This window comes from Poecilia reticulata, linkage group LG19 (assembly GCF_000633615.1).
Source record: "Poecilia reticulata strain Guanapo linkage group LG19, Guppy_female_1.0+MT, whole genome shotgun sequence".
Lineage (NCBI taxonomy): Eukaryota > Metazoa > Chordata > Actinopteri > Cyprinodontiformes > Poeciliidae > Poecilia > Poecilia reticulata.
In genome coordinates this window covers 12752505-12776696 of record NC_024349.1, presented here as the reverse complement: position 1 = coordinate 12776696, position 24192 = coordinate 12752505, and the positions used below count along the sequence as shown (strand labels likewise).

General features: G+C 39.0%; 1 protein-coding gene across 6 annotated transcripts in view; it reads left to right on the top strand.

Annotated features, from left to right (window-relative positions):
• Window positions 1-1342: 1342 nt before the first annotated feature.
• Window positions 1343-24192, top strand: part of LOC103481561 (protein tyrosine phosphatase receptor type E) — a 68471-nt gene continuing 45621 nt past the window's right edge. For 5 of the 6 annotated variants that reach the window (XM_008437110.2, XM_008437107.1, XM_008437109.2 and 2 more), the window contains exon 1: window positions 1343-1442. The gene's annotated coding sequence lies outside the window, so the exon portion shown is untranslated. The other variant, XM_008437105.2, reaches the window with a different exon arrangement.

Genomic DNA, 24192 nt, shown 5'->3' with positions numbered 1-24192 from the left:
AGTTGGTGACTCATTGGTGCCCTCTTGGATTAAATTTGGTAGGTTGGCCACTTCTGGGGAAGTTTCTTCATTGATCCATGTTTTCTCCATTTATCCATAACGGCTCTTGGTCCTTTTCCCAGCATCTACTCAGAGCAGCTCGATTCAACTCTACTCACTTATGATTGTTTTCCACTTGTAACAGGTATGTGGCACCAGCCTCTTTTTTAGYACCTACTTCATTGGGGATCCAAGTGTGCGAGTCAGACTGAAAACGTGACTTCAGAAGGCAGYCGATCAATGATTGGCTCAGGGCGGAGTCACTGGTTTTATCACAGTCTCCTGTTCTTCTCTACCCAAAGGTTTTCTTCCTTTTCGAGTCAGACATAAAGACCGGCAGACTGTTCAACATARYTTCCATGTTCACATTGTTGTGTTTATGTTGCGTACAGATCACTTTGCGATACTTAGACTCAGGACTTGCCCATGTACATGACAACCCCACCCACTATAAATTGTAATGGAAAACCATCTGAACCATATAGAGATGAGCGGAGTTGAGTCACGCTGTAGAGGTACCAACTAGTGAAAAAGGGCCAAGTGTGGTTCACTGGAGTCTCAAAGCCTTAGAAATGAGTTTATAACTATTTTCATGCTAGTAGATGTCAATGAAGTATATTCTTGAATGTTTTTAGATCAGGGCCTGATGCATTACATTTTAAGATCTTGTAGCCTTGATGTCAATCAGATTAAGAAGTTTTATAATTACACAAGTCTGATAGCAATCAGGTTTTGGTGTGCCTAACAAAGGTAAACCACAAAATGTGGTTAGTCAAAATCAATTCATCAATTTAAACATGGGGCAGTGACTTTTACACATACAGTAGCTGCAGGCTGGTTGGGATAGTTTTTTTCCACCTGTAAAATCCTAATATAAAATCTACATTTTGTGTTTTCTCAGGTTACATTGCTTTATAAAAAAATTAACTGTATGCATTATATTTCTTTAAATAATGAGTCAAAACAGATCCGATCWAAAAAAAWAAAWTTGAAGATGGACTAAAAACCACGTGTCTTTGTAAACAAAATAATACATTTAAGAAAAAGACATATTCAGAGGAAACATAATATAAACAAAACAAATGTAAGACACTTCTTGGATTGAAATAGAATCCATCAGTTTGAAAAGCATAAATCTTCAGMTYAAACCCCAAATAAAATCTGTAATTAAAAGATCAAAATTGAGGAYAAACTGGCTGCTTTTGATGTTGTAATACAGCTGTAGGCCAGCAGGTGTCACCCTATCCCGGCAGCCTGGATGCTATAGCCGACAGGCGGCTTTCTGTTGTRTTGGAGTAAACCTCTAACTCCACCTTCTCCACTGACAGGCGGCAACGCTGAACCTCCGCCTCGCCTCTTCCCAGACAATTTGGGCTCAGGACTTAACATTCAAAGGCATAAGGGTGAGTTGTATGTTTTTACTTCGTCGTTTCGTCTCAAAAAAGCGCGCTGGTGTTAATCAACCTAGCAGGGAACGGCATCATTCCAGCAGCGTGTTGCTCCGTCTTACCTGTCCTTTACGCACCGCGGCAGGCAGCGGCGTGCTGATTTTTTTTTCTCCCTTGTGAAGCGTCCATTTCAGGTGTGTTTGTTGCTTTATTAATGTTTGAGTCAACCCGTCTATAGGTTTGGTTCGCCTTGTTTATATTTTTGGAACCGTTTTCCTGTCAACCTGCAGCGTCTTCAGTCAGCCTGGTGCGTCAAAGTAGGTTAATGGATCAAGCTTTTGGAGTTTCTCCTGCCTGCATTCCTTGTTTTCCTATTCTGTCTGTCTTTTTCCTTATTTCCAGTCAAACATGCTTGTTTTCCTCATATTCTGACCCTGACTCGGTTTTTGATTGAGCTTTAGTTGAGCCTCTTCCAACATGTCGGTGAGCTGCGGGTGGATTGATGGATAAGCCATGAGTTATTTCTCCTCTTTGCTGCATAAGTTAGCTGAGGATTTATATATTTTTTTCCTTTTTTCTTTTTGCTCATCATGGACGGCTGTGTGACATGCATTAATCCCTTTAGGCGGGCTCTGTAGCAGGGGAGGTCAGAGGTCAGGGGCAGCAACAGATCAGCATCCTTGTTGCAGACTGCCTGCAGCGCACTACTGGATGGAGAGTGAATAATGTGCCCTAAGATTCATATTTCTTTTTGCATTTTGTATGTCTCTTTGCAACATTTTCTGGAGAGTTGTATGTCAAAGCAAGCAGGCATTTAGAAAACTTTCAAATGATGCCAACYTGATGTGTGCAGGCTAAATATTAAGACAGCTGCAGCGTTTTTTAAGGTTGGATTCTGGGATAAATKATGTCTCTTAGTCAACATGGAAAACTGGGAAGATATGTTGCCCAGAAGACAACATTTTTTAGATCTTTTGATTAAGCGTACAACAGCAAATTTATACATGTTCTGTTTATTTTTGTTGTTGTTGTTTTTTTAAATCTATGCACTGAAGAGATTTTAATTGGCCAATTTGCTGGGATTCCTACATATTTTGTTTTTGTAAAGATCCAATTTCTCTMTGTATTTTTTAACCTATGTTGAAGTAATGAAGTACWATGAATTTATGGCAYATAGCAATCTACACTGGTTAATCTGGAAGCTGCAAAAGCCAAAGACTCTAAGCAAAAAATTATGAATAGATTGTTTATTGGATGGGAAAACATTTGGATGAATTGTATGCATCTTTCAGACAATGTGATGCTGTATGTAATAATCTGAAAATCTAAATATGTTTCTATATTCTGTTTCTATTTCTTCATACTAATTCAGAACTACAACCTCACTTAATAAAATTGGAGATTTTTTCAGACTGAGCTGAAAACTCTGTAAAAAGCTACGTTTTCTGACCATTTCAATGTAACGTGTCCTTATTCATCTATATAGACATTGATGAATTGTCCTTCGTTTAGTACATCATGATTTCCCTATTTTTTTCTCATGTATTACTCTGTATTTAAATCTTATTTTAACAACCTCTGTACTCAACCCTTTCCTGCTGTTCTACTTTGAGAATTAAATACCTTGAGATGGAATGAGCTCTTTATTGTCATGCGGAGTTGCCGCTAAATTACTTTGAATAAATCTGTTAGTCAACCTGACATGGGCAATTACTGCAGATTAAAGCAGGGCTGCTTTCTGAATGAGAAAACGAGAGAAGAATTCATGCTTATAATTGGCTGCGATTAAGTTGCATCGGCTCTGAAAATGAGAAATTATCGATGAGGAGCACATTTGGAGGCGGACGGACCTGACTTCTCTTCCTCAGGGCTAATATCAAAGCCGACTACCGAACATTTTCAATTTGAATTAGCGACTTCATTATCAGTGACACCTTGATTTGAATATCTTCGCCTTCCGTTCTGTCTTCGCAGTGTGTGGCGTTTTAAATTTGGTGCACCATAAATCCAAAYGCACAAGCAAAACCTGATCCATGATACCTAGTAAAGGTAAAAACATACAGWGTTTATAGGTACCAACATTTATGAACTGTGCTTTAAATGATCTACATTTAGTCTTTGATACTCTATTACTGATTTCCTGAGTTAGACATCTTGAAATGGAGTTGATTTAGTGTAATTAAGTCCAGAACCCACAACAGCCGTGATGAAATGGCCCTATGGCACTGTCTGAAATTTTGAAGCCGGTTTAAACCCTGTGTTATTTCATTATTTGTGTAACCTAGAGATAATGACRTCAGACAACTCTTCGAGGTTAATACCTTAGGTTAAGAGTTGTGTAACCAAATTCCCAGAAAGTTCTAAAATTGCAGGAACAAAAATCTAGAAATTGATGAAAAGCATGGAATTCTGTWATGCAAGATACATWGGAAGCATGATCAATACACATGGTTATTTTMATGAGTAACATCGAACAGAGGAGTGTTCAATCCATCGTCTAAAAACGGAGCATATACATGCAAAGCTAAAGAGGCACKGGCTTCCACATGAACTAATATTAATTAGCCAGGAGATTATGGACAGAGCTAAATACCAACGGTCCTGGAAGAAACCCTGTTAAAGGCTGCCAAAGATTTCTCCTTCCAGCTGGAAAACAATCCTAAACACAKAGCCGGAACTGCAACGGAGCGATTTAGATCAAAAGCATATCTATGTCAATCTAGTCAAAATTCAGATCTAAATTTGTTGACTGGTTTAATTGAGAGAATCATTAGGCGAAGACGCTCTCTGTCCAATCTGACTGACGGAGCTGCTTTTTCCCACGAGACAGATGTTTACGTCTGCAGATGCGCAAAGCTGGTAAAGATGTGACCCCAAAAACTTAATAATTATGAATACACACAAACATAATTGTTTAGAAAACAAAAGCTTTATTTTMCCTCAACTTCACAGTTCAACACCACTTTGTGTTAATCTTTCACATAAAGTCGGAACAAAAGACATTAAATTCTGCAGTTTGTGGCTCATAAAACGGCTGCATTTATTTAAAWATAATTTGCCTACTCCCCGCTCGTTGCCTTGGCAGTAAGCATGTCTGCTGTAGCCGTTATGTGCAATGAAACTTTTTCCCTGGGTGGGCCAATTTATCAGATACATAAAGAAGTTTAGGTGAGGTTTGTTTGCACCAGATGGCATTTCATCTCCTAATAAAACAGAGCTGCTAGCTAACTTTATCTTACGTTTAATTACTCTGTAAGACTTCCAAGATGTCCGTCCTCTGTTTTCTTCCCCCACACCCCCCGTTGTAAACTGGTATATTGGAAAGCCTGTGAAGTGGATGCTGTCTGAGTGTGGGCGTGCTGGGTGAAACAAACATGCTACATCTGGCGACTGATAAAATCCTCTGTGAGCTTTGGGAGGAACTAGTTGTGCAAACCTGGAGTGTCTGACAGCTTGCTGGATATTAAGCTCAAGCTAACAGCCCTGTAGTTTATCCCACATCTTCCCTGCTCTATTGTAATACCCTGAAGTCCTTGGATTCTTCTTCTTCTGAGCCGTCCTGGTGCGTCAAATCAGAGCGCTCTGCTGCAAATGGATGAACGGTTTCTCATCCCCGAAATTAATTGGTGTTAATTTTAGGGATGAGCCCTGCCAGAACAAGCACTTATCATCTACCAGTGAGAATGATGTCAGTCGGCATCAGAACAGACTGGTTCAGACAGGAGTGGGTGTTATCAGGCAGGGTTCCTGTGCAATGTTGTGAAAATGTTTCACCACACAGAWTAGAGTGGAATATCCCCAGAATATTCCACTRTAAAGTTCATCCATCGATCATTTATCCTTCTTTCCTTCCTTCATTTCATCCATCTATCATTTATTGATAAATCCTTCCTTCCATCCATCATGTATTCACTCATTCACCCATCCATCAATCATTCATTAATTCTTCATTCCTTCCTTTTCTTCCTACGTTTCATTCATCATTTATCCATCCTTCTTTCAATCCATTCATTTCTTCATCCATCCACCCACCATTAATCTTTCTATCATTCATTTCTTCTTCTTTCTTTCCATCCATCCACTATCCTTCTATCATTTATTCATAAATCCATCTTATTTTTCCCATCCATCCATCCATCCATCCATCCATCCATCCATCCATCCATCCATCCTATCGATCTGTCTGTTTATCTATAATCAATCCATCCAGTCCGTTTATTGATCCTCAGTTACTGCAGCTATATATTTGGAGACTGCTGTGTGAGTGGAAGACTCTTTATTCATTCTTCCTCTGTGTTATTCTCCTTTTTACTCAAGCTTAGAAATTAAAGCCTGAAAATAGCAAAAAGAAATTCTTCTTTTAAAATTATTTCTACAATTTGCCTTAAAAAGAACTTGGGTCACTAGAAACTGCACTCTGGAAAAGTAAGGAAGTTTGACATTGAAGCTGTAGGATCCTTGGTTACAGTGAGGTAAATGCTGTCTGTATTTGTGCTTTATTAGCAGAGGCTTGCACATTAAGCTGCAGTGTGTTGCAACCGGAGGCTTCTTCGTACTTGCGGGTGGTGCTGCAGAAGGCGAACCCTGCAGTCTGTGTTTGGATTTTGGCATCATGTTGAAATGATTTAATAACGATGGGAAAAACCCCCAAAAAACTGTTTATGCCATACAGAGAAACGAGATTAGAGTCTAACCCCTCACTTTTAGCTGGAAAGGGCAGTCAGCTCTTCCAATTCCAAGTAACTGGAAGGGGAGTCACTGGGGATCTGGTGTGCATTGTGTGGGATGTTATTTGTTTTAATAAAGAATGAAGTGGGGACTGGAATCGAAACGAAACCTTGGAAAGCAGAATACGAGCACTGCAGTGGTGCGCTTGCTTCCTGCTTGGAGGAATTTCCGGGGGAATCAGAAACCCTCTGAAGCCACCCACAGAGCGCTCGGCGACAGAGAGACCGCGTCATTCAGCATGTGGACAGTGTACAGCTGTGCAAACTGCTACAGTACCTGCCGTGTCTCCCTTTGTCCCACTCGTCCGTCCTCGCTGTCTGATCTGTTCCACCCCAGACTGACACTCGAGGGAAGTGAGACACTCAGTAGTTTTATCATCAGCTGACCTCGTGCAAAGCCCTTTAAATAGATCAGAACAGTGTGTCCAATTTGGTTTTACTTTTTTCTAATTTTTTGGCGAGGTTTCTGTCACATTGGACCCCCTGGGGGCCCGTGCCATCTGTTGCAGGGCCCCTTTTCCTTCCTGTAGCTGCTGAGTTTTTTATGACTCTTGCTGGACATTTTGAATGATCTGTCTTTGAGAATCCTATAAGATAGAAGAGCTCATCAGACGGCAGAGAAGAATGTAACTATATAAACTGATATTTTAAACTGTTTTGATTTGGACTTGTATGAAATAGATTGCTGAAAAATGGAGTAAAAGAAAAAACATTATGGGCTATCGATCAGCTTAGAAATGGATGACATGATTGGCTCTTGGAAGGATTTTGTCAGAGATGCATAAGCCAATAATGTGTACATTAGTGCATATTTTTATTTTTAAAAAGCCCAGGATACGTTTTTGTTTTGACTCTCATACGGCAATTGTTGAAATAATATAAGGATAAATTATTACCAGGGTAAAGTTGAAGTTTTATGTGAACTCCCAACATGAAAAATTAAAAATTAAAATGAGGAATGTGGAACACCTTGTAAAGTTATTCTTTGGTGTGTGGTTCACAGATGATACTTGATTTATTTATTTTTTCACATATCAATATCAAATTATCATCAGCAGCAGGATTTTGAGACAATCGTGCAAACAGCTGTCTATTTGGGAGAAAGAACTAAACAAACTGACCTGGACATGTCATGCTTTTCTCCTTAAATCAACTTTTTTTTATTGAATTTGAAGATGTTTTTCTGGTAAAATTGCTTATATTTTCCTGTTAATATTATAATCTCATATAATATTCTCAAAATTAAAGTTCTCATAGTTCTCTAATAATTTTATTTTATTTTTTTAAGAAAACAAGTAAAAAGCAAACTGATTACAGATGGATATTGTATAAAAAAAACCCAGAAATTTTATTTTTAAGCCGTACCCGGACATGTGGTTTCATTTTTAATCAGTGGTGTTGATTAGAAATATTAAAAAAAAGGGTTGAAGAAAATCAGATGGAAAGACGATATTGAACTAAACATAGATTGGTTTGTGTCTAATCTTACAAAAAATKAGTGTTTTTTCCCCCTGCATTAATAGGTAAAGTTGGAAAAGTATGTTCAAATACACTTTGTTAATCTTTAGCCTTCTAGTGTTTGTTTACCACAAGTAATATGTTAATAGAAAATGGCATCATCCAGTGCACCTCAGCCAAGAAATCTGGAGCCTTTAGGGAGTTTCTCTAAAGAGCAGAGAACTAAACTATCTCCTCAGATGTGTAAAAAACCTTCAGGCCAACTCTGAAAAGAGACAGTAAGGGAGCAGCCTCTGCTGTCTCCTAAGCAACTATTTACAGTGAGCGCAGCAGTGGGACTGGGTAGTAGTTTGTCAGTAATTTCCCTCAAATTAAACCAAAGTTTAGGCCACAGAAAAGCGTTTCTGTTCTGTCGTTGTCTGACTCCTCGCCTCAGGATCTACTTCAAATGAAAACCACTTGCTTAGTCTGCCTGTCGTGAGTAAAAAAAAAAAAAAATGTGGCCCTTGGTCGTAGCGTATGATGTCACTTYGCAAGATGTAATATGGGCGGACCCTCCTCAGGCAACACTTAAGTTTATCCATTGTACATGTGTTGAGTTGTTGGACTGCATTGCAAAACACACCGCAAAGCAATTAGAGGACAAGCTTAGGAACATGTTTGATGCGACTGACAGACTGAAAGAAAATYCAACAGTTATGGTTATTGATTGTGTACAATAAAGCTCCTTTTGAATAAAAGTGAAACCTGTTCTGGGAAAACGGGGTGTAGTTGAGAAGTTTTAAACCCCTGTGCTTTGTGGCTTTACTTCAACGAAATGAAAGCAAACATTCGTCCTCGTTGGTCTAATAGGGATGAATGACGAGGGAAAACAAACATTGCTTTTCTGCAGGGGGAAAACAAAAGGGAGCCCAAAGTGCAGAAGTTGCGCAATATCACMGTGGCACWGGCAGTTGACAAGAAAAGATTCAGTCACTGGATTTTCTTGAATGCAGCTTTAAGTTAAGCTTGTAAATCTAAGAGATGACAGGGATGCACTGAGCAGGTTTTTTTTTTTTTTCTTGGCCGTTACTGATTCTAAAATTGTTTGCTCATCGAAATTTTAAATATGGCATATGTACCTGAGCATATGCCATATTTTATTAAACCCAAATGTTTCAAATCTGCTTGATTTGATGAAATCTGTCAATAGAGTAAATACTTTTTTTTTTTTTATGCATTTACAACCTCGCACCCGCTTACTACCTGATGTTTATAACGCTGCTTCACGTCTCGGGTCTTAAAAGATGATGTAAATTGGGTGAAACTGAAYCTTAWGCGTTGCTTTTCCTGCGGTGCAAGGCTTCAAAATGAATTGTAAAGATGGCGCACAGACCCGAAAAGAGATTCTTCCCATCTTTTTCCTTCAGCACTGTAAAGTCTGACGCCGTGTGAAACGCAGCATCAAAGTCTCACCTTCTTGTGACTTACTGTATCAGCTGCAGGTAGTTTTAATCCATGAACTGTGTCACCAAGTGCAATAACATCTCCGCCGTGTCACATGAAATCTTTTGCCGCTGAGGCAGTAATGTGGGGTTGTATTCTTTTAGAGGCCTGACATCAAATCTGTTTTATTGTTTGTATGCTCTGAAGCATTTTGCTTCTGGTTGTGTGGCGATAACATGTAAACAGTGCGAGAAAATAGTGAATTAAAGAGCGAGGAAAAGAATGAGAAGGGTTGTTGATGTGGAGGAGGAGGAGGAGGAGGAGGAAGGGAGCCGTGCTTAATGAATAATGGATGCTCGCTAAAGCAGCCCATTTCCTATTCATTCTTTCAACGCTGATGTAAAGGGAGTTGTGTATGATCATCATGTCAGTTCTCCAATATTTCCATTGTGCTTTGAGCGATGGGATGCAGTCTGAAGGCAGAGCGAATGCACCAGCAAACGTTTTCACACAACTTGAAATGTTTCAATTTGTATTCCGACAGTGTGCAGAAAGCAAGAATGTAAGCTAAATCGTCATATCGCTACAAACGTAGCTGCGTGACAGAGCCGAGCGTTTCCGGCTGGTTTATCTCCGCTGCAGAAGCTCGTGGTTTGTGGTTTGAGGTCAGATCACTTTCATTAAAACAACCTTTCAACTTCTGAGTCCCGTTTGAAGCTTTTTCAACGCCGAGGCTTGGATGAGGCCTGTGATAGTGTGCAAATGAGTGCAGTTGGATGCGGCAGTGAGTGAGACCACAGTCAGGGGGTTAGCTGACATGCTCTGCATGCTGATGGATGCGCTGCAGGCATGCACCGTAAAGCACAAATGTAAAGGAGGAGTGTCAGGTACAGATGAGCAATGTGAGAGAAAGACTGAGGTGTATACTCAGGAAAATGAGTGTACAAACTCTTTAGGGATTCCAATTTACTTTCTGTTTTGTTGAGGAATTGCGCAACTATGACTGTAAACTATAGAGTGAGAGGAAATCTTAGAGAAGGATTGATAAAAAGGTCAATGTCAGGTGTTGCCAGCAGTAAGAGGTAGAACTGCATAAAAAAAATCAGCTATTGACTGGAAACTGCTTTTTTTTTTTTTGCAACAAGGGATCTAATGCAACAATCATGATTATTGGACAATCTAAAATCTGATCCTTCTCCAGATAGATACATAAACTTTTCCAAATTGCACTGACGGAAACWAAAGATTGTCGCTGCAGGAAGACAAGTTCAAGTTTATAATTTTCAGTGTTGGTGAGAGTGAGAGAGGCTTCGACAGGCAACAAGACGGCTGAACGTTTTAAGGCAAAGTTGGTTTCTRTTAGATTTTTGAGCTTTAAGTTCTGATGAGGTAAGAATCTGCAACCTGTAGACTATACTCAGTGTCTCAATGCTAACTGTGCTAATCGCTAAAATAGAGATGGTGCATAGTTTAAAATGTCCGTGATCCATTTTGTCCTAGTTTTAAAACAGTGGTAAAGTTGAACCTCTCCATTGCCTCACTGCTGCTTATGATGGCAGAAAGGCTAGAAAAAATATTTTTAATGCTGTTATATTTTCACTTCAATGGGAATCGATCCATAATCTATATTACAAGGCCAAAGCTTTACAGAAGATTTAAATTCCTGATGAGTTCATTTTTAGTTAGAAGTAATAATCAGCTTTTTTTTTTTTTAGATTTATGTTTGATCAAAGATGACTTTATTTTAAGATGTTTTTTTATTATCTCAGTCAWCTTTTATGTCCATGTTAATCAGCCCTGTCTCTGACATGCTGACTAAACCAGATCCTGTTCTTAGTAAATGTTTCCATCTGTCCTCATGTTGATCACATTTTTAAAAATAAGATGAAGCAAATCTCAAATGAGCATAAAACCATGTTGAGAACCTTACAACAATAAAAAAAATGTCACAGATTATATTATTTGTTCTCAGCTGACTTTCTCTCACAGCTGACTTTATATCTTACTGTCTGTTCTCAGGACTCGTTTTGTGGAAAGCAAATTTTTCAGATTCAGTGCTGACACGGCTTTGCTTACAAGGCAATTTATTATAGAAATATCGATCCCGATATCAGCTGCCACTGGTTTCCTCTTACCTCATAACTGAGTTGTCCACTGCATGTGATTAACAGCATTAGGTACGCCAGTCAAGTCCCGAGTCTTGTTTCTGTATCCGTGCAGTTTATAGCACCATCACATACATTTTCAAAATAATTTACTGTGAGGCGTGATCGATAATAAACCTGAGATGAAAGGTGCTCTGGGACGATTGCATCGATTCAAGCACGTAAGAAAACACCCGTCGCTCTGCGACTGTGTCACGCTGACCTTCACCAGCGGGGATCTGATCTCAATGTGTAGCGMACATCTTGACTTTGCACCAAGGTGTTGTGACCCAAAACAGCTCTGTGTGCATGATCTCTTTATGCAACCTCATGCAAATGAACAAAGCTGCGCTGTACGATATTTCTGCTTAACATCCAAGCATTTGGTTATACAATATGTTCCCCCACTGGGAAAACACACTGTTGACAATAACAGTCCTCGAAACGCTGCCAAAGCCTTTTTGTGCTCAGCCAGAAAAGCTGCCGGAGCCGCACCATTTGCTCACAGTGACCGGGTATTCGCTTATCATCTGCTGCTCTGACACCAGCTGAGATTCAGACTGAGAACTGGTAGCAGAAGACAATAGGGAACAGATTTGTCTTTAATGGAGAGTTACTGGCTATTAATGAAAATTCACCTTTTTTTTTTTTTCTAAGACTTTTCAAAATGGAAAAGGCTTTTCAAAATGAAGCCACTGGATTTATTTTCAGCATGTTTTATAATATTGATTAAGTCATAGTTAGAAATGCACTAACCAATCAGCCAGAGATTAGGACAGGCCGGTTTCACCTGATTGGCTCTGATCCCTGATCAGCTGATCAAATACCAAAAATATCAATCTTTTTTTTTTTTTCTTGTAGTCTTTAAACGCATCAAAATATAATGTCGCTGTTCTCAGCCTTATTTCAATTGGGTTGTAGTTTGATGATCTTTGAGTTTTATAAAATTAGGATTAAGGTTGGTGTCACATGATCTAATCTTAAAATTCGTTCAATTTCTGTTGGGTTCATAGACATTCTTCTAAGAACCCGCATCAATTATTTTATGCCTATGTGTGACAGACTCTTGGGACGAAGCAATTGTCACTAGGTCAGACCTCAAAAGAAAATGGAAATTGATATCAGTCAGGAAATCCTGATTGGTGCATCTCTAAGATTTACAAGCTCAAACAATCTGCAGTTAAAAAGTCCACAGCGTCTGAATCTTTTCCTTTAGAACCGCCAAGATTATTTTAATAGGTTCTGTGAAGGGGCTTAATCTCAATATTGAGGTTTTCAGACTCAGTCAAAAGTGGTTCTCTCTCTCAAAGAAGCTTATTTTTCTTGTTTTAAGTTTCTTGTTTTATGGTTTTTAAAAGAAGGAAGAAATTGGCCAAAATATGAGTCAGCAGGTCTGGACATTGGGATAGCCCGACTGACACATCCCTCGTCATATACTGTATTCATAACATTTTGTTTTCTATGGACCCTAAGAGAAAATAAAACTATAAATTCCCCCAAAAAATGAGTATTTAACTAATTAAAAAAAAAAAAAAAAGAAACATCAGATTTCAAAGCCTCCAAGTGGGATGTATAGAAAGTAGTCCAGTTTTTCTCTGTAACAGCTTCACAAGTCCTGGAGATGCAGTGTGAGCAACATATGGTGGTGATAATTGAGCAGGCACTAACAACCCAGTTTCTCCTGCACACACYCACTTACTGTTTCTGCTTCGAGGTTGCATGGCACCTCTGACAGTGTGGCACTTATGTGTTGGATGATGGAGAGCAGGTCACAGACATTTGTTAAAGAACGCCCAATGTTTTCTCTGCAGCTCCCTGACAACTAAGGCTAAGAGGGGGTGAAAATGGAGGTTAGAGACCAGAGTAATCACCATGATAATGATATGCCTCTGGGCTGAACATTTGCAGTCRTCTTCGGTGGAGAAGAAAATTTCAATTCTCAGATTTTATCTATTAGGAGTTAATAAATCACTGGGATCTAAAATTATTTAATCTGAAGTAAACAGACTTTTCTTCTTATTGTTTAATAATTTAGAATAAAATATTAGCTACAAAGTAAACTAAGCACACTCTTGCTTATCTAATAAGATTTAAGAGGGGACGTAAATCAGGTGTGCTTAGTTTATGATCGGGCAACAACATGTATGTTCACCCAATACAGAGACTTTGATTCAGTCACCTCTGAATGAATCGCAACACTTCTGAAACGTTCTTAATGATCAATTAGTTTAAAATAGTGAGGTGATACACAGATTTTATACCAAAAAACCAAATTCAAAATTTTATCACAAACAAACTATCCAGCAAAGTGGTGGAAAGATAATTATTTGGGCTCCCTTCCTGTCTTAGGATATAAATTAAAACATGTTTCATGGCAACAAGACGTTATAACTTAGATGGAAAAAAAGGTCTTGTTCCACTGGCAGATTATTTCACTTATAACTAGTACTTTTTCATCAATATTAAAGAATTATTTACTTAAAACAAGCTCCTATAACCAATTTTGTTATAATCCTTGTAATTTTATTGCATGRCTTCTATAAAAAAGACWAAAATACTTAGTAAGACTTTGTGTTTTTGCACTGTGGTGTTTGACAGCTCGGCCCCWCGTGCAGCGGAGTCTCCCCACTTATCCAAAAATATTCTGTCAACTTGCTAATGTGCCCATCAAATGGTATGTGCTTAAGTGTCAAATGCGTAACAAGTTGCATTGTTCCACTTTGGCTTCTTATCTTTCTACATCAAGGAAGGCAGATAGTCTGTAGTGGGAAATTGTAATTGCTTAGAGTCAATAATGAGGATATCTGTCTAAAAATGGACCACAATGGGGTCAGGACGACACCCACAAACACAGCAGCCAACTTGCCACAGAATAGCAGAAAAATAAAAGAATAATGGCATCGCATGACTTGATCAAACACCAGACCTCAACCTCATTGTGGTGGACCTCAGGAGAGCTGCACCGAAACCATTAGACACACTGACTGGAACTGCAGCAGCGTTGTAAAGAAAAGTGAAAATTCCTCCACAACGATATCGGACTACTGCAAGTAGATCTACCTTTCATTCGTCTTATGAGTTCTCCTCCTAACAGATATGCATTTTAATTATGTGGCATTTTAAAGCTATAATTATTTTCCTATGTAAAARCCATAAATGCTAGATGGCTTTATTATTCTGCTGCTGCTGCTTATAATTACATCACTTCCTGCTTCTCTGRCTSCACATCTTTGGCGCTAAACAATGAAGCCACACGTTGTGCTCCGACTGGTGCAGAGTGATCAGATTGGAGGATTTTATGCAGAGTAAATCCTTGTTTAATTTTTACAGACAGACCCATTCGGTTATCCACTACTCAACACTCTCAGGCAGCGGAGAGTGACACATGGCTGCCATTTCAGAAAATACAGCATAAATAGTTTGCTGCAGAGAGGGGAGATCAACAAAGACACGGGATCGGATTCAATCATCATATCTGTTGTCTCTCGAGAGGGAACACGCCTTCCCTTCTCAGCGCTCCCTTGTTTTCTGTCTTCTGTTGTTGCCTAGGATAAGCCAGAGGAAGATGAAGAACAAGAASAAGAAGAACGCAGCAGATGTGAAGACGCCTGGCTTTGTTTGACTTTAACTCAAAGCCCAGATCTGTTGTGTTTATTATTGTTTTTATTAAATTAGGGCAGTGGTTCAGTTTGTTGTGTCCAGCAGCATTTCGAAGCAAATCTGACGCTTGGATGCGGCTCTCTGAGCCACCAGCGATGCCCGTCCAGCTTGGCTGATCTTCAACAGGAAATAAATAAAAGGCTTTGTGGTGCTTCCAGGGCATTACTGTACTATCGCATCCAGCAGCTGGGCCTCAGCAGGGGGACTAGTTAGCTGCTTAGCCAGTCACAGAGACGCCTTTAAAGTCTTGTCTGCAGACTAGTTGGATTTCACAGTTTTTCTTTGTAAGTGGTTCTTTATTTTGTGGTTTACATAGACGCTATGGAGGGCCTATTGGTGCTGCGATCCGATGAATAAATAATCTGTTRCAGTCATGTTTAATCATTTAGATAAAAGATAAATAGTGGCTCTAAATTAATTGTAATCTGGCAATTATTTATTAAATACAGAAATAATGAAAGTGCATTTTTTCTACTCTGAATGATATTAATTTCCCTGACATCTGGAATTTTTCTATTAGTTTTATTCTCTGTAATAAGGTCTCAAACTGCAGCTCTCATCTGACTCTAACATTATCTCATTAACAGARCCAGGTTAGGCTACATCGCGGTTTTTCATACACGTCTCATTTTCTTTAAGTCTCTATTATGACTTAAAGGAAGTCATAGTAGGACTTCCTTTAAGCYTTAAAGGAAGTCCTTTAAGTCATAATAGAGAAGTGGTTTCTTCTCCCGAAACAAAAGTAAAATTTTTTTGTTACTTTCTCACGTCTCATTTATTTCCATAATTTTGACCACTACTGTTCACATTCCTGGCATCTTAATCTGCACAGCAGGTTCACTTCAGCCCAAACGACCAGAACATTGTTAGCTACGCCCACTCACTTTGATGAAAATAAATCATATATATTATCTCTTTATAGATTAAATAAATATTATTCATCATAAAATATACTTGCTCAGTTATATATAAAATGTACTGTATTTTTTTTTTGTCCAAATAATTTTTGTGTAGTCAAGCACTTGGCCCTTCTGTTCCTGAAAAACAGCTAGAGCTCCCACGTCTCTGCGTGATTGTTTTCATTACATCCCAGCAGGAGTGTGATAATACAAGCTGCCACCATGACTGTCACTGATCGGCTCCAAAAACCCAGAAGTAGGTGATGCGAGGGGCTGTTTTTATAGCTTTGCCACCCATGTTGGTGCTATCATGTCAGGGTGGAGTCAGATATCTAATACMTGCTTCAGGCCATGCATTTCTCCTTGCATTCCTCCGTCTGTAATCAGTTATTGTCAACATACCTAAAGGGGGGCGGGGGGTGAAAGCTATGAATGAGAAATAAAAGAAGCAGGGGACGAGAGAATGAAAAATAGGGTGTGGATTTAAATTATTTTCAACTTCAAACTGCAACCACAAGCATAACTGGGAGGATGAAAATCGCAGAGCTGCGGATGCTGGTGTCAAAACGGGTCCCTCCGCCTCATGAAGAGGAATTTTTAACACATCTTTCATTTGCATGTGTCCAATTAGGTTTCCCTGAAATCCTGCTGGGCTCCTGGTGGCAGGGGGCTGCCTGCTTCTTGGATCTCGTCTCTTAAAGCTCAGGGCTTGCCAGAAACTGTAGGATTGTGCCAGCGCAGTTGCCTTTTTTTAACTCAACTAATTTGTTTGGGTTTATTTTTTGACTATATATATATATATATATATATATATATATATATATATGCCAAGTTGAGAACCAACAGAGAAGTTTAATGGCACATCCTAAGTCTGACACTTTTTCTGGACCAGAATCTTGATCTGAAAACAAAATAAAGAAATAGACTAATTAGGCCTTTTATGGCTGATAACGATTGCCAGATTTTTTTTTCTAAAATCTAACCTGCTGATTGTGATTTTGCTTGTTTTTATTTGTTTGATTCTCATGACTATGTAAAAGATCATAAAAAATCATACATATTCTATGATGGATGCATTTAAATGCAGTGTCAATTGGTTGAAAAGTCTCATTAGTGTATCTTTAGTAATAATGGTTGGTTGTTCTCATACATGCAATTTTAAGCTGATTAAATCCAAACCTTAACTTGCCCAGCAAGATCACAACCCAGTTTTTTTTTTTTTATTTGTTTTGCTGGTTATTAAAGGGATAGCTGTGTGTTATAGCTGCGTGTTAATACATGAGTTGCCATGTTACCTATGTAGAAACAGGGATGTTTTCTCTTCAGCATTCTGATGTTACTGAAGCATCTGTGTGAAAAGAGACCCAAACTTCTCCTAATTCACCACACACCAATGATTTAGAAAGGTATTTTTAATTTAACTTTATCATAACAATCCATCCAAACACTAACCAAGAACTTGTAAACATTGACTTTTCAAAACTAAATATAAGAAATTAAGAGCAGGTTTGAGGGGTGAGAATCAAAATGTTGTATTAAACGTGTTGGGACTCGACTCAATCGATGAATGTTCCAGGAAAACTGTTTCTATTTTTGTCCTGCTTTGTCCAAGCACATTACAAATATTTTTCTTTTTCTGCTCTCTGTCCGGAAATTCACCGATCTGCCTTTTCCTGACTCATAGTGTAACATAAACAACAACAACATGGTGATTAATATCTAACAGTTGTAGTTTTGAATCCAACAATGGAGAAATTAAATTATCCTCTTTTATGCATTGAAGCACACGTCCCAACTACACCCAGATTTTTTTCTTTTTGCACGCCATTTGTTAACRTGTTCACAGCGGTACAGGGTTCGTCGATTGTTTTGTGCAACTCGCCTCCAAACGGCATGCCTCGCGTTTTGACTGTTTGTTATTGTCAAAATCCCACAAGTTTGGAGATTACTTGGTGGGTTAAGTATATTTCTATGAGCTGAGTTGATGAATTATCATAAAATATACTTGTATGCATAGATTTTATTGTGTAGTATTTTTTTATTTTTTTTTAAACATACTGTTGCACCCAATTTTTTATTTATTGCTTCAAACCCCTCTTTGGTTTAGCTAACACTTAGAATGACAGATTAACACCTTGTGTTAAACCTAAATAACCTCCTGTTAATATAGATATTTGTCTAATCATCAAACCAMTTTTTCTTGCTCTTGAGTAAAAAATATATATATTGGTTGTCAAAGTGGCTATGAACAAAATGTCTGGTTGCAGATGGCTCTGCTCATGCCCTAAAACAACAACCATCAGAACTAAAACAACGGGAGCGAAATGACCAGCTCTTGTGGAGAAGCCTGCGATAGAAGTGTTTTATCTCAGGGCAGTTGAGTTGCTTTGTGTAGCCGCTCGTCACATATCGAGGTTTTAGGCATTTTGTCTGCTGCATATGTTTGTCATCTGTCACCATGGAGCAGAAATATTGGCGTCAAACACTCTGGATGTCTTTAGAARCAACTTTCTCACTGGACGACGGGGTCCAACTTCACAGTGCTCACAGTGACCCGTCACAAATACTGACATTTTGAGTGTTTTTATGGCTTAAAGAAAAAGAAAACACTTACGGTTGGCTTGACAGTTTGTTTGTTTGTTTGGGGAGAATTTAGGTACAAGAGATTTTTTATTTTATCTCTTGTTCTTGCCATTTGACAGTTATTTCCCATATTCAGACATGCAGTTAAATAATATTTACAACAATTTTAACAAGTGTAATGTGACATTATGGTTTTTATTAAGTAACAGACATGCAACACATTTTCTGCTGCTAAAATTATGCATGTTAATATTATATTGATTATTTTTGTAGCTGTGAGAAACAAACGCCTTGTTAGCCCTGCTTATTCTCAGATGCTTTTTCTGAAACATAACTAAATTATTTGCGAAAAATCCACCTATATCCAGATTATTCATATAATATTRTAAAATAAAATGCAGTTTGAGAAGCTAAAATACCTCTGTAAAATGCTTTTCGGCTGGCATTTGCCAAGTAGCCAATCCAGGAGCTCCACTTATTTTCCTTGCTGCTGATTGGCTGTACACCTAAGAGTGGTAGTGCTAAGATTGTTTCACTTGATGTATGTTAAAATATATTTGTTGATTAAACTATTAAAGCAGGCAGTTATAAGCGAGAGTCTCAAGTATTTGTGGATTTTGGCTGTGGTCGACAATCCCAGTGAATATCCAGGGTTCCTCTTTTCTTCCTTTTCTATGTTTATCTTTAATATCAAGATTGGTTGGCTTTGAGATAATAAAGCCATCCAATTATTTCTATCTCATGGGAACAATAAATACATTTTATCATTGGACTGGTGCAAAGAAACTGTCAGTTTCTGACATTAAATTCAAACTATCTCTGTCAGTAGATTCATGGTGTTGGTTGCTGCAATAACAAACCGTGTTCCTCTCAAAAGCGGACATGAAGAGAACGTTTGAAGTGTCATTTTACAACAGAGAGCAGAAAAACAAAAAACACCCCTAGTTGCTGTTGGCAGAATAGCTCAACTCGAGCGATTATTTTTGCAACGCGTTTTTGCGAAGCCMCGCTTGTTTGTTTACTGAATTTTCTTAGTAATTTTCTAATCTGAGCGTGCATTAAAATCGGCATGTGGACTTTCGCTGATCTGTGTTTCTCCTGGAGCGAGGCGTTCTGCAGCTTTTCATAAGTATTCAGTGAAAGCTGGGGYGAGTTCTGACAGCCGTTGTCTGTGTCACATCAGCTGATTGGCAGCCACTCTGATGTCATTTGTTTTTGCGGGGCAAGAGCAGGTCACCCTGAGTGATTTCTAGTCTTTTTTTTTTTCCTTTTTCTTTTTCCTTCAGCCTGTTTCCATCTGTCTCAGAGTTTCTCTCTCAACCTCCTCGAGCAGCAGATGTCCTTTAATCTGTTTCTTTGCTTTGATTTTATCCCTTGAAGTTGTATTTATTCTATTGGCGGAAAATAACGCYAACCCCYGATTTTGCTACCTTGCGTGCCTCTATGAAGCTCTAGCAAAGCGATATCAGAAAGCCATTGTGTTGCATTGTTTTGGTCATAAGCCTGACCGTCGTCCCGTTGCGCATGTTTCTGAGCATATTTGTCAGAAGTTTTAGCGAAATAAACAGCACTGCTGCCAACGCAACACTGTCATCTGCTTCACTGCTTCCATTTCAGCTCAGTTTCAGATGAGTCTGTGTAAAATCTGTGACTTTTCTGTGGGAGGCTAATAAATAATGCATCAAAAGCGTGACGACAAACGCAGCAGCCAAGATGGTTAGGCTGTCATCACAAGCTATGCAAAAACGTCTAGACAGCTGGGTGCCATTTTTTTTTTTTATCACAGATGCATGTTTCTGGTAGCAGTCTGTGTATATTAAAGATTTTTTTATAGCACAGGCCAATTTATATAATGGATAATTGCCAAACTGTAACATCATTTAGTGCCAGTTAAAGCCGTTAAGGCGAGTTGCAGTTGGTTCAGGCACAATCAGCCAAATTCTGTTTGTTTCTGGGAGATCTGAAGTCTCTCTGTGCCGCTTGCCTAATCACTCCTGACCCGTTTAGGAAAGAGTCTGTCTTTGTTACTGTTTGGTACTGTCGGTTCTACGGGGACAAAAAGTGCCATTGTCTTTGATTGCTGCGACTGGGATACAAGTAATCTGTAGGCGTAGAGCTGCCGCAGTAATCCAGATTCAGTATTAAAAATCTTTTGCGCTGTGAGTTTTCGACGCCTTGCGGAGCTTGACGACGTAGCTCTCATTTGCTGGTGTATCAGTGTTCTGCTGTTGTCGTAAAATCATAAGAGGTTCTGTTTTTTGCGAGGTAATTAAGTTTTTGTGTTTCTTCTGCTCACCAGCTGAATTTTTATTATTTAGAGACGGTGAAGAAAATATTGCATCTTTTTCCAAACCTTTAGTTGGAAAACAATGAAATATGATTAAATTATTTTCAACGTCTAAATAAAGACGTTGAAAATGGATGGATGGATCCATTTGTTTATCCATCCATCTATGTTTATTTATGTATCCATCTGACTGTTAATCCACTCACTATTTTTTCCATTTGAGCAACGTTTTTGCCGCCCATCTGTCCAAGAACTCTGGAAATTTTAGTGCTGGAAAAGTATAGAATTTYACATCAGAAATGTGAAGAAACCCTAAATAAGACTGTCAAAAATATAGATCTTTTTAGGGATATTCTGCGCTTCTCTTGCATCATTCTGTTGTATGAAAGTGAGACTGATGGAGTTAGGGACGTAAATGGCAGCACAGCTTTTGCACTTGCTGCTACATTCCACTCATTCAGCAAAGAAAAATGTTTGCATATTTGCAATCCCCTCCCCTCCCAAAAATATGCCCACCTATGATTCCCTGCGTGTCTGACAAACAGAATAATTGCACGCTGAAGAACCATGAGGTGTGAGCAGTCATGCAGAACCTGCTGTGAGGGCAATTGATATGAATGGAAAATAGATGATCCCTCCACGGCTTTCCCTCGGAAGGCGCTCTTTGTTCGTGGCGGAGGGAAGCCGAGATAGATCCATGTGAAATCCATCACACAGCTGCTAGCTTGGCAGTCAACCCTAACAGCCCCCCCCCTCCCTGCTCCTCCTTTCACTTTCTTATCTTTGCTCCTCAGATGAGCACGTGGAGCCTTTGTTTACAGCTCTTTATAAAGATCCACACCAGTAATCCTCAGGATACTCAGATGAGCTAACATCTTTTTAATAATGCCTACAACACTGACAGCCCGCTCTGAGACACCTGCTCCTGCAACGTTTAATTTATGTAATCAATGCCGCGTCGCTCCTGTCGTTTCTGAACGTGTAACATGTGCATCTGCTTGCATCACAGCGGTGGCTTGTGTGGATGTTTATAATTTAACGTCTACGATCGCGTGCGCTGGATATGCGCTAAAGATACAGGATGTTGAGCTCTTTGCTGCAGTTTTCTCCACATCCTGTCCCAACTGCTTGAAAAATGTTATTTAAAGAAGGAAAAAACAAATGCAAAGAGATTAATTTTTTTTTCTTCTTTTTTTATGACGTCTGTCACTTTGGCTGTCTTTAGCATCTGGTGTTAGCAATTAGCATGGCTAATTGACAGCTGCCGTATGCACATTTTTAGAGAATGTATTTGTAGGCTGCCGACATTTAAAATATAGAATTATCCATTGCAAACAGGCATGGATGACTCAAAAGGCCAAAACTTTGCTGTACTCACTTCAACCTTACTGTTATCTGTTCAAAGCCTTGCGCTCTTTCTCACTTCAGTCTTAATGAACTGTATGCCTTTAAAATTTAGCAGAAAATCCAGTTTACTCTTAAATAGCTTCTCTTTGATTCCTCTAATTATTCTATAAACGCCTCACTAATTCTGAAAATTGAARATTGCTTTTCTTACCACAGAATGTTGGTGTTTATATTATGTTCACTGATTAGAAAAAAGTGGCTTTTTTAAAGTTTCTCACCRCTCAGTCATTGGTTATGCTGAAAGATTGAATAATTTAAAATTAGTTAACACCAGGCAAAAAACAAAAGGTACTTTTGTGAACCTGGTCCATTTTAAATTTAATATCGAACACTATTGACCTTTTTGTATTGCTTCTACTGACAAACATATCAATCTTATGCGTTGACTGTAATTTTACACAGTTGTCAATATTTCATTAGAAACAGAAGACCTTTTCGGTGATTTACCGTACAGAACGTTCCTGAGCGGGAAAAATAAATCTCATCTGTAGATGTAACCTCGGTTCGTTTATCAGYTTCATCTGCTGAATTTATCCTCACAACGCCACCAGCAAGGCCTTTTAAAATGCTACATTATCTTGAATCAGCAGTCTGTGGTCGCGTGGGAAGGAAATCGATGGTGTCGCTGCTCAAGTGTGACTTGCCATCCATCAGTCGGCGTGCTGACTGGAGCAGCTACTGTAGATGATCTGCTGAGTGGTCAATTTCCTGTTACCTGCTGTAGATGAAGTAGCACAGCTCCTCTCTCGACTTTCCTTTTTTTCCAACCCTGATTTCCCTACAGGTTTGTTGTTACACCAATGCAGGAGGGATTAAAATTAAACAATGTGGCTTTGCATCTGTAATCTGAAAACCCTGGATAATGAGACCTAAAGGGAATTGCAGTTTTTGTTTGATTTTTTTTTTTTTTTTTTTTCCCCCATCCTCTAGAGGGCTCAAATTCTCCCAGGCTTGTTTGTAGTGGACATGAAACTCAAACATGTGATCCATTTGCCCCTCATGTTGCACCTCGACGACGCAGCAGAGTGTTTACATGACTGCTTCCTGGAAGGAGCGTAGAGTAAGTAGGTGGGGGTGCAAATTCTCCTCTGTCTGATGACTAGATTGTAGTATTTACTCATGCACATAGCACTGGCTTTAGATCAGCTGGAGTGATGCCTTTGAAGAAAATGACACAAAGAGGACTGAGGTCTTTTTTTTTTCTAGGCGAGTTCAGTCGCTGCTCCTAAGTGCAGTGGATGTTGCCCTGTGAATCACCCGCATCCTGTTGATTTAGGTTTACAGCATGCTCTTCCTATGAGCTTTTACTTCCTGTCCCAGGCAGGATTCAGAAAAACAAGGGGCTGACCGGCTGGAAAGTACAAGGGAAATCATGGTTGAGTTTCTTTAAGCGAAGACTTTCAAGATTTTGCACGTTCTATAACTCACTATTTTGATATGACAGACTAGCATTCATAACATTACAAAAAAAAAGAAGTCAAAAACGCTGCTCATCTTAAAATAAAATATTCTGCTTAGACAAGCTTCCAAGTATAACATTAACTAAGAACTTGTGACCGACTACTCCCCAAATACCAGTTTTTTCTCCACCACGGCCACCTTTTACAGGAGCGATGGTACTTCTTTGTGGTTCTTTTTCACACCACTCCATTTCCACAACATCTACCAGGGTAAATAGATATTACCAGAGTAGGAATTTATCCCAGAAAAACGGCCTGCTGCTTTCATAACACCCTCCATCTTTGGGGTGGAGATTTGTGGAGAAAGGACAGAGGTTTCTGTCTTTGGAAGGAAGAAGCCTGCATTACTGCAACTGAAGAAAATTAAGGGGTGGATTGCATTTATTAATCATTTCAAATCTATTACACTTTTAGCCTTCCACAAACTTTGTATTTTTCCACCTAAGTTTTAGACTAACGGCTGTCACACAAACTGAAAATAATGGTCTCATCTCACTGTTCCTGTCCAGTTTTGGGGTCCTCTTTAACCCGACATATCAAACACTGAACTCCATGGCAKTAGCTGCTGAGCTTCTTCGTAGGCACGTGCTGACATGTGCATGAAAACTCAAAAGTTACTGTTTTAAAACCACTATCATGTTCTGTCACAGTGTTCCTGAATGGCTTAAAGTACCAGAGAGTGTGCCAAAGTATCCAGAGATTTCTGTAAGCATAG